This window comes from Colossoma macropomum, unplaced genomic scaffold (assembly GCF_904425465.1).
Source record: "Colossoma macropomum unplaced genomic scaffold, Colossoma_macropomum, whole genome shotgun sequence".
Taxonomy (NCBI): Eukaryota; Metazoa; Chordata; class Actinopteri; order Characiformes; family Serrasalmidae; genus Colossoma; species Colossoma macropomum.
The window spans coordinates 7,239,388-7,256,169 of NW_023494796.1; the positions used below are offsets into that span (position 1 = coordinate 7,239,388).

General features: G+C 41.7%; 1 protein-coding gene across 1 annotated transcript in view; it reads left to right on the forward strand.

Annotated features, from left to right (window-relative positions):
- Positions 1 to 16,782, forward strand: part of acsl1a (acyl-CoA synthetase long chain family member 1a) — a 56,702-nt gene continuing 39,920 nt past the window's right edge. The window contains exon 1 of the mRNA XM_036583722.1: positions 1 to 41. The gene's annotated coding sequence lies outside the window, so the exon portion shown is untranslated. The remainder of the gene's footprint in view (positions 42 to 16,782) is intronic.

Genomic DNA, 16,782 nt, shown 5'->3' on the forward strand with positions numbered 1-16,782 from the left:
CCGCAGCTGCGCTCGCTGCTCCGTCTCTCCACGCGCCGCAGGTTTGTGCTCTTCATTGTTCATCTTGACGTTGTCTTGGGTTCTGAGGGGGTCTGAGGGGTCTTTGGTCTCAGAGCTCGTTTAGACGAGCTTCAAAGATAAACTGTCTCACTGATGAGCAGCTGTTAGCGCTGCTGCGTGAATCGGTCCAGCTGTGAAACCGCGTTGGTGTGAAATAGACGCCGTTTGATGCGCTCGTGCTCAGGATGTGCAGCTGTGACTGACCGCTGTGTCCTGTTAGTATCACTGACCCCTGATATGGCCAAAGGAGTCTGCTTCACTGATAATACAGAGTTATTAGATGAAAATGAGGCGAATGGGCGGGGCCTAACGACGTGGGGCGGAGGGGCGTGGCTATATGTGATTTGTATTTGGTTTATAATAAAGGGTCGCAGTTCAATGCGGCGAAAGGGTCGGAGACAAACACGATTTGTGTAAAGGGGAGGGGTGTTACATTGAAAGAGGCGGAGACTAGACAGGCTTATAATAAAGGGGGCGTGGTCGGATGCAGCGTGGCAGTGAAAGGGAGGATACAAACACAATTTAGGGGTGGGGCGTGACAGGGGAATCGGAGTGCTTCTAATTAAAGAGGCGGGGTTTGATGAGATCGTGCGCCAAAAGAGGTAGAGGCAAACATGGTTTATGTAAATGGGAGGGAATGAAAAGAGGCGGGGCCCATCCTGGCTCATATGAAAAGGGGCGTGGTCTAATGCTCTGCGGCAGTGAAAGGGACAGACACAAACAAGATTTGTATAAAGGGGCGGGGTGTAACAGGGACAGAGACAGACCCTCGGCTTATAATGAAGGGGGCGTGGCCTGATGCAACCTGGCAATGAAAAGGGTGTGTACAAACTTGATGTGTGCAAAGGGGAGGGGTGTACAAGGGAAAGAGGCGGAGCCCAGCTTGGCTCATAACAAAGGGGCGTGGTCTGATGGCATGTAGCAGTGAAAGGGTCTCAGGCTTAGGCGATTTGTGTAAAGGGGCGGAGTGTGACGGGGAAAGAGGTGGAGTCCGGCAAGGCTTATAAAGAAGACCTGTGATCTGATGCTGTGTGGCACTGAAAGGGGCGGAAACATATGTGTTTTGCATGAAGGGGCGGGGTCAAATGCAGTGAGGCAGAGAAGGAGGCAGAGGCAAATAGCTAGCAGTGTTTGGAAACATGCTGTAAAGGCTGAATGGCTCTATTGTTCATTAATTAGCTAACGTGGAAGCGAATTAGACAGAGGGACAGCGCGGCCTTTGTGACCAGCGTGTCGTAGCATCAGGCCTTCTATTTAACCTCTGATCTGCTGAGGGCCACCGCTAATAAACTGCCTGCTTAATAGGGCACTTTATGTAGCCTGCAAAGCCAGCGGCCTTCCTGCTTTCAGGGGGTGTTGAGAGAAGGCAGGACAACAGCTGCACGCCTCCATTCAAACCAGGCTGACATGGAAAATTCATGTTACGTAAGCAAAGCGAATGTGAAATGCATGACCTCGATAACTGGGAGAGTGGAGGAAACGTGTGGTCAGTCCATTCAGATTCTCTGAGGCTTAGAATGAGCTTCACCACGTGCAACAGGTGCTGCAGATCCCAGGGAAGTAAGACCTTGAAACGGCAGCAGATACAGAGCGTCGCATATTTACTTATAGTGAGCGGTCAGTGGTCAGTCAGCTCAGGAGAGGTATTTTTGTACACCAGCTGAGTCGGCACTGGGGACTACTTCCTATTTCGATTCCTATAAGAAGCAGTGCGACCAGTGTGACAGAAGCGAGTGACCAAAATGTGACTGGTGTCCCATTTTAACTGAGTAACTGATGGCAAAAGGTGCTTATTTTAGATGTAAACATGGTCATTTAGAGCTGCTGCATGTTTCTACACTCTTAAAAATAAAGGTGCTAACAGGGTTTCTCAGGGTCAGTGCTGTAGAAGAACCACATGCTGTAAAGGTTCTACGCCATTTAAAGTGGTATTCTGCCCTAAAAATAGTTAATCATATTGTTAGCTGTGTTATGCAGGATTATAAAGCAAAGCATTGAATCCAGTATATCCAGTAGAGTCCAAGCATGCATTACTCAGATACATTATACTTGTGAATGCCTGTGCTATCAACCAATCGTGAATGCTAGCCTAGCGACTGAAGTATATCGCTGCTGTCCGAACAAAACCTTGTATCTCCATTTTGGCATTTTCCAGTTTGGGACTTAATTTGAAAGTATCCGTGGTCCTTTACATTGTGTGTAAATTTCATGATGACTGGACCAACAGAAATGACCCAAAGTGACTCGGAAAGACGTCTGGTTCCATTGACTTACATTAAAAGTGAAGTATGTTTTTTCCTTCTTCTGTAAAGTTACCATTTTGGAGATACGAGGTTCTGATCCGACAACAGCGATATGCCAATAAATACAACCAAGCTAGCATTAGTGTAACTCTTACCTCGGTCGTCCAACAAAATCTTAAAAAAACAGAAACTCTGTCTTTATTAGAGACACCAGAGTGAGGTTTTTATACTTTCAGCCAAAGAAAAAGATGCTAATCTTAGCTACAATATCTAGCTTCCATGCTAACTACCTTGTTTGTTGGTTTTACCTCATTATCTTCCGCATCTTACTTATGATTTCTGTTCAGTGTTAATTTATTTTCTCTGTTGTAATTAAGATTTGAAGAAACGGCTGCGCAATATTCCTAGCAGTAATGCTAGCTATCAGCCTTCCTTCTGCATTCACCAGCTACCTAAAAAAACAAAAAAAAACAAAGCCTGCCCCCAAAAATCCAGCCCATATTTTAAAAAGTTACTCCCACCTTCAAGATACATCACCAGAAGGCAGTTTTTCTAATCTTCAAACCCGACGGCACCACTTTAGGATGAAAATAAGCATGCTAACGCCAAATGCAAGGCTAAAAGTCCCAGCTAAGAGCTGTTTATGAACTATTTTTTAAGTATATGTGAAAATATCAACGTTCTCACCCACCTAAATTCATTAAGGCTATACTTTACCTAAAATGACTACGTTGCAGACAATGTTTCAACACTAAAATAAATAATGCTACTCATTTCCCATTACCTTTGATTCATTATTAGCCGCATTAGCATTGTTGGACTTTGACTATGATGAGTTAAATGGCAATGCTGTTGCCAGATCATTTCAAAAAGGTTGACGTTTAACCAACATGCACTGATGTGGCCAGACGGATGGATAGCTGTACTGATGGACCGACCACTTCTACTCACATTTTAGTTCTGACTACAGCTTGAAACGTTAGCGTATTTTTGTGGCAGGACTGAAAAACATTCAGTGCTTGACTGGCAGCACTGTTAATCAGATTAGACGCCTCCTGTCTTCAGCTTTCACACAGTATTAATGAGCATTCACACCATGTCCATGGAGATGAAAAGCCATAAAGTCTTAGCTTTAGACAAACAGCCTGGCTCTGTATTCAGATACCACTAAGCTCTTTTTTAACAATCTGCATTGCTGCAAAATACAATATTGTGCAAAATTAAGAGACGACCCACCATTTTCTTTTATTTCCAGTCAAAAAGTTACTCATTTTTAGGAGATATTTCTGAGGAGGTTAGATATGAGATGATCCACTTGCATAATGAAGGAGAGAGTCAAAGAAAAATTTCCAGGAGTTTCCAAAACTGGAGTTCAAAAAATGATTAAAAGCTACAGAGAAAATTTGGCTCCTAACAACCACCTGGAAGACCTGATAAACACCAAAACTGCCCCCATCAGGTAAACAGCACTTAAAGCTTTCATCTCTGAGAGAGAGGAGAAAATCAAGCTGCTTCAGATCTGAAAACATCCACAGGTGTTTCTGTCCATCCTTCCACTGTGAGAAGACGACTCAGCGCTGTGTGTCTGAAAGGATGTGTAGCTGTCAAGAAGAACCTCACTGAGAAAAGGAGACGGACACATCAAACAAAGAAGCTGAATGATGGACTGACCACCCCAGAGTCCAGACCTCAACACCACTGAATGTGTTTGATTACTTCAGAAAATGATCAACCAGCTTCTAAGACTGAACTTTGGAGGTGTGTCTGCAGATTCTTTGAGGAACTTAAAGTGAGTCTCCTGAAAAGAACAGAAGCTGGAATTAAGCCACAGTTTAAGCAGTATAGGAACAGTAAGCAGAGGCTGTGCGTATGTATGTATGTATGTATGTATGTATGTGTGAATCACATGTGGAATGTGTCTAGTGTTAAAACCAGATGCACTCCGGAGTCTGGAATGTCTGGAATTTTGGCTGGTTTGGGATTAGGCTGCCTTTTCATTCTGTTTAACCTATTTTGTTATTTTTTTACATAAGATTGTTTGGGTGCAGAAGAACTAGGTTGCATTATTCTTTTATTCATCTATACGTATTAGGCTTATACTGTGTCTCATTCAACTCATGGTAACATCTGTAATGTGTTCATTAAGCGTTTATTGTTCCGTATGTCTGTATGTTTTCATGCGAAGTTTACAGACATGGCATCAAGATTGTTGGGTGAGCACATAAGGTAACACACTGTAGCCGGAAATTAGGTGCTGCTTGACGCAGGACGCTCAGTTTTTGACCATGTGGTGGGAAATGATGCTGGAATGGAAATCGGTTTTAACAAGCCTTTGGTTTAGAAACTTCATATCATGCCTAGAAGCACATCAACCAGCCTTTTTTAACGTCAAGAAAAAAATACACACAAGCCTCAACCTCTCAACCTCTCCATTCTTTTCTTCTATTACAGCTTCCGTTCTTTTCAGTTTTTCAAAGAAATCTGCAGGGATGTTTTTTCCACTCCTCCAAAGTTCAGTCTTAGAAGTTGGCTGATGATTTTCTGAAGTAATCAAACACAATCGGTGATGTTGAGGTCTGGACTCTGGGGTGGTCAGTCCATTATTCAGAGAACACCAGTAGTTTTGTTTGATTTATCTGTTTTCTTTCATTTCCTTTCTCTACAAATCCTTCCATCAGTCAACTTTCACAGCATTGGATTCTCCAAGATTATGGCTTTGAGATGGTGTACTGAGTACTTGAATTGTGTGTGTGGTAGTATTTATGGCTAATGGATGTCCAATTATGTTTTCTCCATTTGGACTGACACTTTTCTCTTAGGAGTGGTCATCTTTTCCGCATACTGAGCCCTGGTGTTGGTCTAGCTATGGGTGCTTTCTGTACACCAGTGTACTCCCCACAAGGCACATGTGTCAGGCTCCAGTCCTCACGGGCCAAAACACTGCAGACTTCAGCACACAACCTCATTAAACACATCTGATTCAGCTCATCAGCTAATTAGCAAGGCCTTAATTAACTGAATTCAGAGCGCTAGATGAGGGTAAACGCTGATCTCCACATCACTTTGGCCCAGAAGGTCACCAGTTTGACATGCCTGCCATAAGCTGTGTTCATCCTTCTATCATACTGAATCCTGTTCTCATCATTACGTGTTCTTTCTTCAGACTAATGCCTGGGTGGGTTCATCCGGTCTGCCCAGAGATATTTTCTATGCTCTTTTGTCCCTGTTCTCTCCCTGTCTGTCATCCTTTGTTCGTGCGATGCTGCTGTAGATCATGTTGGCTTTCACTGCCAGTCTTTGCCTGTGTTTGTTTGTGCTGTTCGTTGCCTCAGTTACAGAGGTGGACGGAAAAAAGCAGAGCTGACACCTGTTGGCATTTTAAAAAAGCATCATTTTAAATTGGTGATGATCAAAAGAAAAGCTTTGGTTGTTACTTTTATTTCTTTAAGGCGGTAAAAAGGCATGAAAATGCCAGAACTGAGCGCCTTTGGGTTAACTGTTTATTATAAGGGCGCAAAGCGAATTATATTTTGTAACATTTTCATTGGCATCTGAGGAAGAGCAGTCAGAAATCTAAGGGGGTCTATCTTCAAAATTGAGGCGGACTAGGCCCCGAAGCCCCCCCTGTGGCTACGTGCCTGATTGAGATACTTGTTAGGTCAATGAAAAGGAAAATTATGTCACCAAATTCTGATTACTAGCTGTTTGTGTTCGATTGATACTTAGCAATTGTGGCAGGGATGGACCACTGACATTGTTCACTGAAAAAAAATGTGTTGGTTGCTAACCGATAGGGCCTTCTCATTCACTACAGGTGGGCTCAGTGTTATATTTACGAGTTCGGACCACTCCTTCAACATGTGGTGGTAGCAGAGCTTGTTTATGAGGAGTCTGGCCACTTCCTATTTCCCCCGTTATATCAAAAACAGGACTGCAAAACAGCAGAGGGCGCCCACGAGTGAGTCCTCAATGAATGGGAGTAAATGGAGCTAAATGGCTAAAAACAAAAGGTTAAAATAGTTTTTAATCAGTTATACAGAACTTTCTTTTAGTTTTAGAAAGTAGAAGGATTAGTTTCTGTGTTCAGGATATGAATGAATTCTTTTACATTAAAAATGTTTAAGCGTTTATAAACTATGATTTTGCTCGAATGTTCCATATCAACCCATTCATTTGCCCTACAACAGCGCCCTCTAGTGTTTGAGAAACCCAGAAGACATTACAGAGCGGCAGTTCTCCTCTCTACACGTTCTCTGGTGGTAGTATGAGTGGGGACTGACTGAGGGAGGGGAGAGAACTTGGGCTGGAGTTTGCGGCTTCTGCTTGGAGCTGAAGGCTGGAGCTCCATTTTGATCTGTGGTACACACTTAAAAAAGCGTTCTTTAGTGAACAAAATGGTTCTATATAGAACCATGAACACTCAAAGAACCCTTTACATGATTAAAAAAAAGGTTCTTTACATGATGAAATAGTTCTTCAGATTGATGGAGAATATGCTGTAGATGGTTCTACGTAGCAGCATCTACAGCAAAGGGCTCTATGTGGCACCAAAAAAGCTTCTTCTATTATGACAAGCTTGACATCGCAACAATAGAAGAAGCCCCACTTTGGACTGTGGTAGGACTGACATAGGACTGAGGAACCTGGGAGGAGATGGGGTGGTGGAGATTGCAAAAACAAGATGATTACGTAACTTTATGTTCCCTTTTAACAAGCATGAGTGGCATGAAGTGGTTTTCACACTGCGGTTCAGCCAAAAGCACTGCAAAAAGTCACCAACAGTCCTTGTGAGAGTCAGCGGAGTGATCTTAATGTTTACACAGGCAAATTTATCTTGAATATTCTGGCCTGACCTGCATTTTTATAATTGAGGGGACGGTATCAGCCCCATTCCTATTCAACCTGTACACCTCTGACTTGGTGTAAGCTGAACCATCAGTAAGACTAAGGAGATGGTCCTGGACTTTATGTCCAAATCTGCCTCGTCACCAGTCACTATTGATGGAGTTGATGTGGAGGTGTTTGGGACCTACAAGTATCTGGGTGTGCACTTGGACAACAAGCTGGACTGGAGCTGTAACACTCTCGCGGTGTACAAGAGAGGCTGAGCTCTTTTGGTGTGGCACTAAGCTCCTATGGGCTCTACCAGTCTGTTGTAGGGAGTGCTCTATTCAATGCTGTTGTGTTCTGGAGCAGCAGCATCAACAAAAGTGCTCTGAACAAAATAAACAAACTTATTAGGAAGGCTGGCTCTGTTGTAGGAGTCAAGCTGGACTCCCTGGAGGTTGTGGCAGAACAAAGGACGCTCAACAGGCTGTTAGCCATCCTGGACAACACCTCACACCCCCTGCATGCTACACTGGATAAACAGAGAAGCACATTCAGTCAGACTGTCACAGCTGCGCTGTGTTAAAGAGGCTGTGTGAGATCTTTCTTACTCACTGCTATAAGGCTCTACAGCCAGTCTCCTTGCTGCGGAGACGGTACTGATCTCCTGCTGTCTGAACTGTGCTGGACCTCATCACTGTATCACCTCTCCTGTTAATACACATTATTACATATATCACAACTGCTACTGTAATGACTCTCACTGCGCACTTTACACTGTAATATTGCTGCAACTCCTAGTTATGTCTATGCTCATTGTGCTTTTAGATGACCTCATACCACTCAGGGCCTGCTATCATGTAAATAGAATATAAAAATATAAAATATAAAAGTCAACTAAGAATATTTAGATTAGTGCTATTAGTTGGACTAATATCATGTCATTGGGTTGCACGTCACACAGTTATTGATATATTTACCATTAACTTGCTGGACCACATTCTGTTGAAATCACATCACATCTTAGAGTATTCTGGCTGACGATACATCACAGCTGGTGAACCTGAGTGATGTGGGACTTTAAACTTCAAATTAAAATTGAGCCTCAATTTTGGCTTATAAATCAATTATCTAGAATTCCAAGCACCACAGAAGAGCTCGTCCCCTCAGTCATGTGTGAAGGCTGAGGCCATATTTTGAGGTAAAAAACGTTTTTCTGCGATTTTAACTGCAATAATCTATACATGACTATGGAATATATAAATTAAATGACATAAAGAAAACAAATGCCAAATAAATATTATAAAATATATGATGAAAGTTGTTACGTGTCACTGGTGTTACTGCGTAACCCAGAAGACATTACAGAGCGGCAGTTCTCCTCTCTACACGTTCTCTTGTGGTAGTATGAGTGGGGACTGACTGAGGGAGGGGAGAGAACTTGGGCTGGAGTTTGCGGCTTCTGCTTGGAGCTGAAGGCTGGAGCTCCATTTTGATCTGTGGTACACACTTAAAAAAGCGTTCTTTAGTAAACAAAATGGTTCTATATAGAACCATGAACACTCAAAGAACCCTTTACATGATTAAAAAAAAGGTTCTTTACGTGATGAAATAGTTCTTCAGATTGATGGAGAATATGCTGTAGATGGTTCTACGTAGCAGCATCTACAGCAAAGGGCTCTATGTGGCACCAAAAAAGCTTCTTCTATTATGACAAGCTTGACATCGCAACAATAGAAGAAGCCCCACTTTGGACTGTGGTAGGACTGACATAGGACTGAGGAACCTGGGAGGAGATGGGGTGGTGGAGATTGCAAAAACAAGATGATTACGTAACTTTATGTTCCCTTTTAACAAGCATGAGTGGCATGAAGTGGTTTTCACACTGCGGTTCAGCCAAAAGCACTGCAAAAAGTCACCAACAGTCCTTGTGAGAGTCAGCGGAGTGATCTTAATGTTTACACAGGCAAATTCATCTTGAATATTCTGGCCTGACCTGCATTTTTATAATTGAGGGGACGGTATCAGCCCCATTCCTATTCAACCTGTACACCTCTGACTTGGTGTAAGCTGAACCATCAGTAAGACTAAGGAGATGGTCCTGGACTTTATGTCCAAATCTGCCTCGTCACCAGTCACTATTGATGGAGTTGATGTGGAGGTGTTTGGGATCTACAAGTATCTGGGTGTGCGCTTGGACAACAAGCTGGACTGGAGCTGTAACACTCTCGCGGTGTACAAGAGAGGCTGAGCTCTTTTGGTGTGGCACTAAGCTCCTATGGGCTCTACCAGTCTTGTAGGGAGTGCTCTATTCAATGCTGTTGTGTTCTGGAGCAGCAGCATCAACAAAAGTGCTCTGAACAAAATAAACAAACTTATTAGGAAGGCTGGCTCTGTTGTAGGAGTCAAGCTGGACTCTCTGGAGGTTGTGGCAGAACAAAGGACGCTCAACAGGCTGTTAGCCATCTTGGACAACACCTCACACCCCCTGCATGCTACACTGGATAAACAGAGAAGCACATTCAGTCAGACTGTCACAGCTGTGCTGTGTTAAAGAGGCTGTGTGAGATCTTTCTTACTCACTGCTATAAGGCTCTACAGCCAGTCTCCTTACTGCAGAGACGGTACTGATCTCCTGCTGTCTGAACTGTGCTGAACCTCATCACTGTATCATATCTCCTGTTAATACACATTGTGCAATATATCACAACTGCTACTGTAATGACTCTCACTGCGCACTTTACACTGTAATATTGCTGCATCTCCTAGTTATGTCTATACTCATTGGTGAACTTGAGTGATGTGGGACTTTAAACTTCAAATTAGCACTTGTATTTAGCAGCCGTTTCAGTGCAACTTCCTTGCAGTAAATTTGGATTTTTTTTTTTCGCATTTGAAAAGTACGGTGGCCCGCTGAGTCATATCACAACAACATTTACGAAGCAAACAAAAGGTGAGAACACGAATACAAATCAAATACTTATTTGTATTTGCGTTCTCACTTTGTGTTTGTATGTGGGTCATTCTACGGAAACGTCCATTTTAGTGTCCCTAGCGTTTACAGATATATTACACTTGAAAAACATGTTAGGATTACAATTTATTTATATTCTAAAATAAAACAATAAGTTATTTTACCAATTACACCTTCTTGAGCCTCAATTTAGCAATATTGGCTTATAAATCAATTATCTAGAATTCCAAGCACCACAGAAGAGCTCTATGACTATGAAATATATAAATTAAATAACATAAAGAAAACAAATGGCAAATAAATATCATAAAATATATCATGAAAGTTGTTACGTGTCACTGGAGTTACCGTGTAACAAAACATCTCTTATTTTGAAATAAAAGTCACACTGATGACATCACTTGACTTCCTTTTACCTGTTTTCTGAGGATCTATGAAGAAAAGCACATGGTGAGTCCACTGTGTCTTTCAGTTATCAGAGATTTTCTCATTTAGCTCATGATTTCATATGAAGCTTTTAGCCGAAGTCACTGGTGTGACCGACTTTATTCTGAGGTCATTGTGAAAAAATAGAATACAAATGGATTAAATTTCATATTTTAGTGGATATTCCATGATTGACAACATGTGGTTTGATGCTCTGTAGCAGTTATTCTGTAAAATGCATTGTTCATTAAAAATGTCTCTGGTGTTCCATTTATTATGTGTAACACCGATGAGGACCAGTAACACCAGTGACTCCTATGGAGAGATAGGAAAGTGGACGTTTCTGTAGAATGACCCATGCCCACAGTAACGAGCGGTAGTTTCTGGTGGTGTGACAGTTTTCTGACTGTCTGAAGGCACCATTAGTAACGGTGTCAGATTTCCTCCCCATACAAGCTGTTCAACAAACCTGACATGCTATCCTGGAGTGTAGAAGAGACTCAGGAAAGCAGTGTGTTAATTGAATGCAGAAAGTTTTGGGTGCGGTTCAGCTTTTCGAGTGTTAGTTCATGCTCCGGCGTCCGTGTTTCTGGGGTTGGACCAAAAAGAAACCTGAGTAAAAATGTGGAAGTGGTCTTAGGCACTGGAGAGTGTTATCAGATAGAGTGATGGAGGAGGGGAGGACGGAGAGAAATAAAGCAGCAGTTGAATGAATGTAGTTCTTAAAGTGGAAGCACTCATGAATCCACATGTGAGGTAACACATAAACACACACCCATTCATTTTCATGCTCTTTTGACTGCGCTATCAGTTGCAGCGACCCCTGAGGCTGATCACGCTTCTCAAATGCATGTGTTTTCATGGAGGTCATAGTTTATGCAGCTGGTTCACAACCACATGCTCTGAAATCTACAGCTGTAGGGCTGAGTGCTTTAAGCACTACTTCTGATGCCTATATGTCTTATGTGTTACAAATATTGCTCAAAGCGAAGACTTGAGCACAGTAAAGGAACATTTTGAGCCAAATTCACATTCAGTCTTTAACCACAAGTGGAGTAACAAGCCTGCTATTGCAGTCAGCAGGTGAAGAAGGATTGTTTGACTTCATATTTGGAGATTTTATCCATGCATTTACAGCTGGCTTACAATAGATGATTCTCGTTCCATTCTAGCCTGGTTATATATTCTTTTTGAGTTCATGTTGTTGCCTGGATTGCCTTAGGATCACTGTAGCACTTTAATGGTTTGTTTTCTATTTATCAGCAGTTTGATGATGAATGGGGTCAGTTTGTTTACATGGCTGTTCAGAATTGGGGTTCAGTGTTATTTTACCTTAACAGCCTAATATATGAATATCTGATGTGTCCCTGTGCAGTTATAAGTGAGTATATCGTTGTTGTCGGAAGAAAACCTCATATCTCCATTTTTGACGTTTTTCAGTTTTGACATAATTTGAAAAATACCTGTTACCCTTTACATTGTATGTAAATTTCATGATAAATGGACTGAAAGAAACGACCCAAAATGACTGGTTCCATTGACTTACATTAAAAGTAAAGTAGGTTTTTTCCTTTTCCTGTAAAGTTAGCATTTTGGAGGTACAAGGTTTTGTTCCAACAACAGCGATTTGCTTCTATTCTATGAGAACAAGCAAAACAAGCTAGCTAGCGAAATGCTATTGTTAGCTAACAGAACTGCTTTTTTCTTGCAAGAGGTCATTTTTATTTCCGCCACATGTAATGTGCTCTCCGCACACTCGACACACATCGAAATGCTTCTTTAGTTTTTAGTTTTGGGGGGACTTTTCAGCCATGCTTAGTTACGTTAAATCCACAGGTTAATGACAAGCTTGTCGTCCAGTAGACAATAGCAGGACTTCCATTCAAACATTTTGCAAATTTGAAGTAAATTTTCAAAAAGTTGGGAAGAGAAGATGTGAATTGATCAATGAGTGCGTTTACATGCACACCAGTAAGACGATCGTTATCGGATTTCGGCATAGATATGGTCATGTATACAGTTTCCTAGATTGGATTAAGGCTGTTATCGGATTTCTAGAAATGCGATTAACAGTAATCAGTTAATCAGTTTTAGCTCAGTAATTGGGTTTTTAGCACACGTGTAACCTTACTCTGATTTCTTTCATTTTCTCAGTCTGCGCATGTATAGTCTGATAATTTGGCTAGTTTAACTGGATTTTAGTGCAGTTTGTAAAACACTGAATAAAAAGTATTTGAAGTTGAAGTAATTTTATTATATGTGGCACAACAGGTTCTATTTTGGCCAAATCCTATTTCTGCGTTTTTTCCCCTACCCCTTGTTTTCGAGTGTCACCCTAACCTCTTGGAACTGAGTTACAGGGTAGTGGTTGAAATCTTCCCTCTGAAATGGGACCCTCAAATAAAAAGAGCATCACTTCATTAACAGCTACCAGCGCTGCTCTGTAGGCGACCCTGCCAGTCTGCAGTGACAGCAGAGGAGGGTAAAGTTCAGCTCCTCACTGCTGGGCTTTAGTTACATTTAGGGCATCATATGATCTTCAAAGAGGGGGGCAATTATTTATTATCACCCACCCCTAATTCTTCAGTGATATGGAGCTGAAGTCAGATATTCACCAGCTTCTTGTTTGAATTTTCCAGTTCCACCTTAAATGGAGCAGCAGTTACATTCTATTGACACTTCAGGTGTCAGAACTGCTGGACTAACTGAAAGTTAGTTAGCCAGCTACCAAGACATGAACATGCTATTAACGATTTTTATGCTTTTTTATGACATTAAACTAAGATAATACGATGGTTATTGTAATTTTTAATGGACAAAATTCTCACATTTGTGGGTTTCTTTGGTCTCTTGTTCAGCCATTTTGCTGGTTTTTCCTTTTTTCTCATAACTCTCTGTTTGGAGTCTCTGAAAAACCTCCATATGGAAGGTCATGTAGCCCCAACACTTCGCCCTACCCCTCTATCTCTTGAAGTGAAAGGCTGTACAAATGGCTGTAGCCCAAACAGTTCAGAGACGTCGGACAGAGCAGGCAGTGGCCGACTGAATGAGGTCCAACGTCGCTGTCCCACTTCGCCATTGCCCGCTGAACCTCAGTCAGTCCAGACACAGCATTGATGATTGCATTTGCTAGTATGTTATTCGAAAAATCCATTAATGTTTTTGCAATATTTAGGAGATTTTTGGTGCGTTTTCAAACGTTATGTTGATGAGTGCATCGCCCCCTACTTTGCTCCACCTACAGGAGGCTTTGGATTGATTTGGAAATTTCATACTCAGTTTCTTCCCACCTGCATTTAGCCCAACATTTCTCATGGTTGTGCCAAAACATTTGCAATATGAGAGCACATCTGTCCCTGTGAGACTGGGTTAAGAGGAGGCTAACATCTGCCTGGTGTATTCAATCACAAAGACCTCTTGTAACCCTGATATCAGACCTGTGCGAGCGGGGGAGGGGCAGGGAGACAGAGGTTGAAAGATGAATTAAAACGCTGAAAGGAATGGAATGGAATGGCAGACGTTTGCCGAGTGGAGACGTGGCTGAATGAACGTATCAGGCTCACACACTCAAACACACACACACACACACACACACCGCAGCTGTCAGCCGACGTCACGTTCTAGATTCTTCCATTGCTGCTGGTCACTTGCTTCTCTGGACAGTCTTTCCACTTGTTACCTGTCTGTTGTGAGTGGTATGTGGTGTTTAATCTGACTGTGTGTCATACTTTGGCAGCACAGCAACCAACTATAGCAAATATCAGTGCGCTAGCAACACTGTTTCCCCTGCCCATTAAAAAACAAGAAACAGGAACCAATAGAACTTACGGTTCTAGCTCTAGTTCACTTTATAGCTGCTTGAGAGACAGCTAGAACCGTCGCCATAACTGCAATTCATGATTTATCTGTCGTTTCGCTCATTTTGTGTCCGCATCCACTTTGGCTAATCAGCTCCTTTGCTTGCTAGTTAGCTTAACTTATTGTCTGACAGGAAATGATATTCAGCACACATTCTCACGAAAATGTCTACAGCTATGCAGAATCACGCATAGAGTCAAGCCAAGCTGTTTTCTCTGCAAAAACAAGAGCAAAAACACTTGTTCTGTGGAGTTTAGCTCAAAGGCTAATGGCGTTAGCTGGCTAGCTAGCTTGTGTCACCTTAGTGAGCTCTTTACAAAGTGTTAATTCCAAAAATAGCAGTCAACACTTCAAAATACAGTTCCAGTTTATTTTCTCTCGCTCTTATTGGTGATGTAACAGTGCTCGGTGGCTTTATCTCAACCCAGAAAAGTGAAAATATCGCTAATTTGTTGGTAGCTTCTGGTGTAGGTGTTACCAAAACAGAGGAGAACACATTAAAGTATCATGAGGTCCTGCTGGTATCTTGATCAGGTACCATAAAACCATAAAACTGGACCCTTCAGTACAGGCCAGTGGAAAAAGCCAGGTCCATGTTTTTGGTGCTAAAGGTTATGCGGTGGAAAAATGCCCTTTGTTTCCCTTTAGACACACCAGATAGCAGACGGTTCTGGACTGATCCTGACTTTCTCCCCGAGTTGACTTGGCAGATACTTGGCATGTGAGTCAGAATAGGGCCAGCTGCCGTACAGCTGCATAAGGTTTTACCTTGTGTCTATAACTGTGGGCCAACTAGCATGAACCTTGTGGGCCTGTAATGAAGTTGGGCCAGCTCTGGGCCGTGGAACCAGCCGTATACTGGGCCAGAACAAAACATGTGGCCCACAAGTGGGCCAGACAAATTTAGCTAACTGGGTACACATCTAACCCCTTTTACCATGTTTCCTGTTTCCAGATCTTTATATAAGATATTCATATAAACTGGAGTGGAAATTAGAGCTCAAGCATATCAGACAATAATTTTTCTCTTATAAATAATAACAGGAATATAATTGTCGTTGGTGTAATATTGGAATTATACGTTATAATTACAATTAATATCTCACTTCTTAGCTTGTGCTCATGCTGATGCTCTAATACTCATGTTCTTTTTGACTCACTCAAATGGAGCACAGGGGAAAACACCACTAACTGTCACAGGAAGGACTGACGATAGAATTCCACCGATTTTTCACATTTTTACAAAATTTAATGAATTGCATAATTCATAATGTAAACAAAGTAATTCAGAGTGATCTGATGTGAAATGATTCAATGTTGAGAAACTTATTGACACACAGTTTTGATGATAAAAATATATTTATTTTATTTACTGTCCAGAACCACCAGTGAATTTACACATGCCATGAGTTTTATATCGCTGCTGTTGGAACAAAATCTCATACCTCCATTTTTGACGTTTTTCAGTTTTTGACATAATTTGAAAATACCTGTTACCCTTGTGCAAATTTCATGAAGAATGGACCGAAAGAAACGGCTCAAAATTACTTCGAAAAAACTCTGGTTCCATTGACTTACATTTAAAGTAAAGTAGGTTTTTTCCTTCTCCTGTAAAGTTACCATTTTGGAGATACAAGGTTTTGTTTTGACAACAGTGACATGTTGATGATGGTAAAATAGTGGTAGTTTTGGGGACTGTTTTGCCTCACAACACCATGTATGTATCCCTCCACCATGAATGATAACAGGTTTTTAAGCCAAAAGCTATTAAAACTACTGAAAAAACAGTGTCTCAGACATGATGGCAGCGTATCCACGATCATTTCATGTAATAACATTCTCTGAGAAACAGCTTTGGGCCGATATTATTGAGATGATATTCTGCAAATATAGTCTTGTAATAATGTAGATGTTTACAGTGTCATGGCTATGTATAATAAATCAATAGTAAACTCTTTAGCATTACAGTCACTGCACATCCAGTGTCTATTATATAAGAGTGGCCGCAACAACATGTTCTTTATTGGTTCTCATATCAGCCCAGAATTTCAGTGCAACCCTAATGTACAGGATGAAGCCGTCTAGCCAAGCGTGCTAAGCTAAATGCTAACTGCTTAACTGGTGTAATGTGCCACTAAGAGGATCTGAGTGTTGGATTAGAAGGTTTTAAGGAACCAAGATGATAATCTTGCTAAGTCTCTCCTGCTTGAGAGTGAACTTCACCTAGTAACAGAATGTGTGTGTGTGTGTGTGTGAGTGTGTGTGTGTGTGTGTGTGTGTGTGTGTGTGTGAGCTACAGGCTAATGTAAGGCCTTAAGGGCAACAGATTTGTATGAGGTTCATGTTGGAGGGATTTACACTGAGAATGAAGTACTTGAACTTATTGGCCATTTT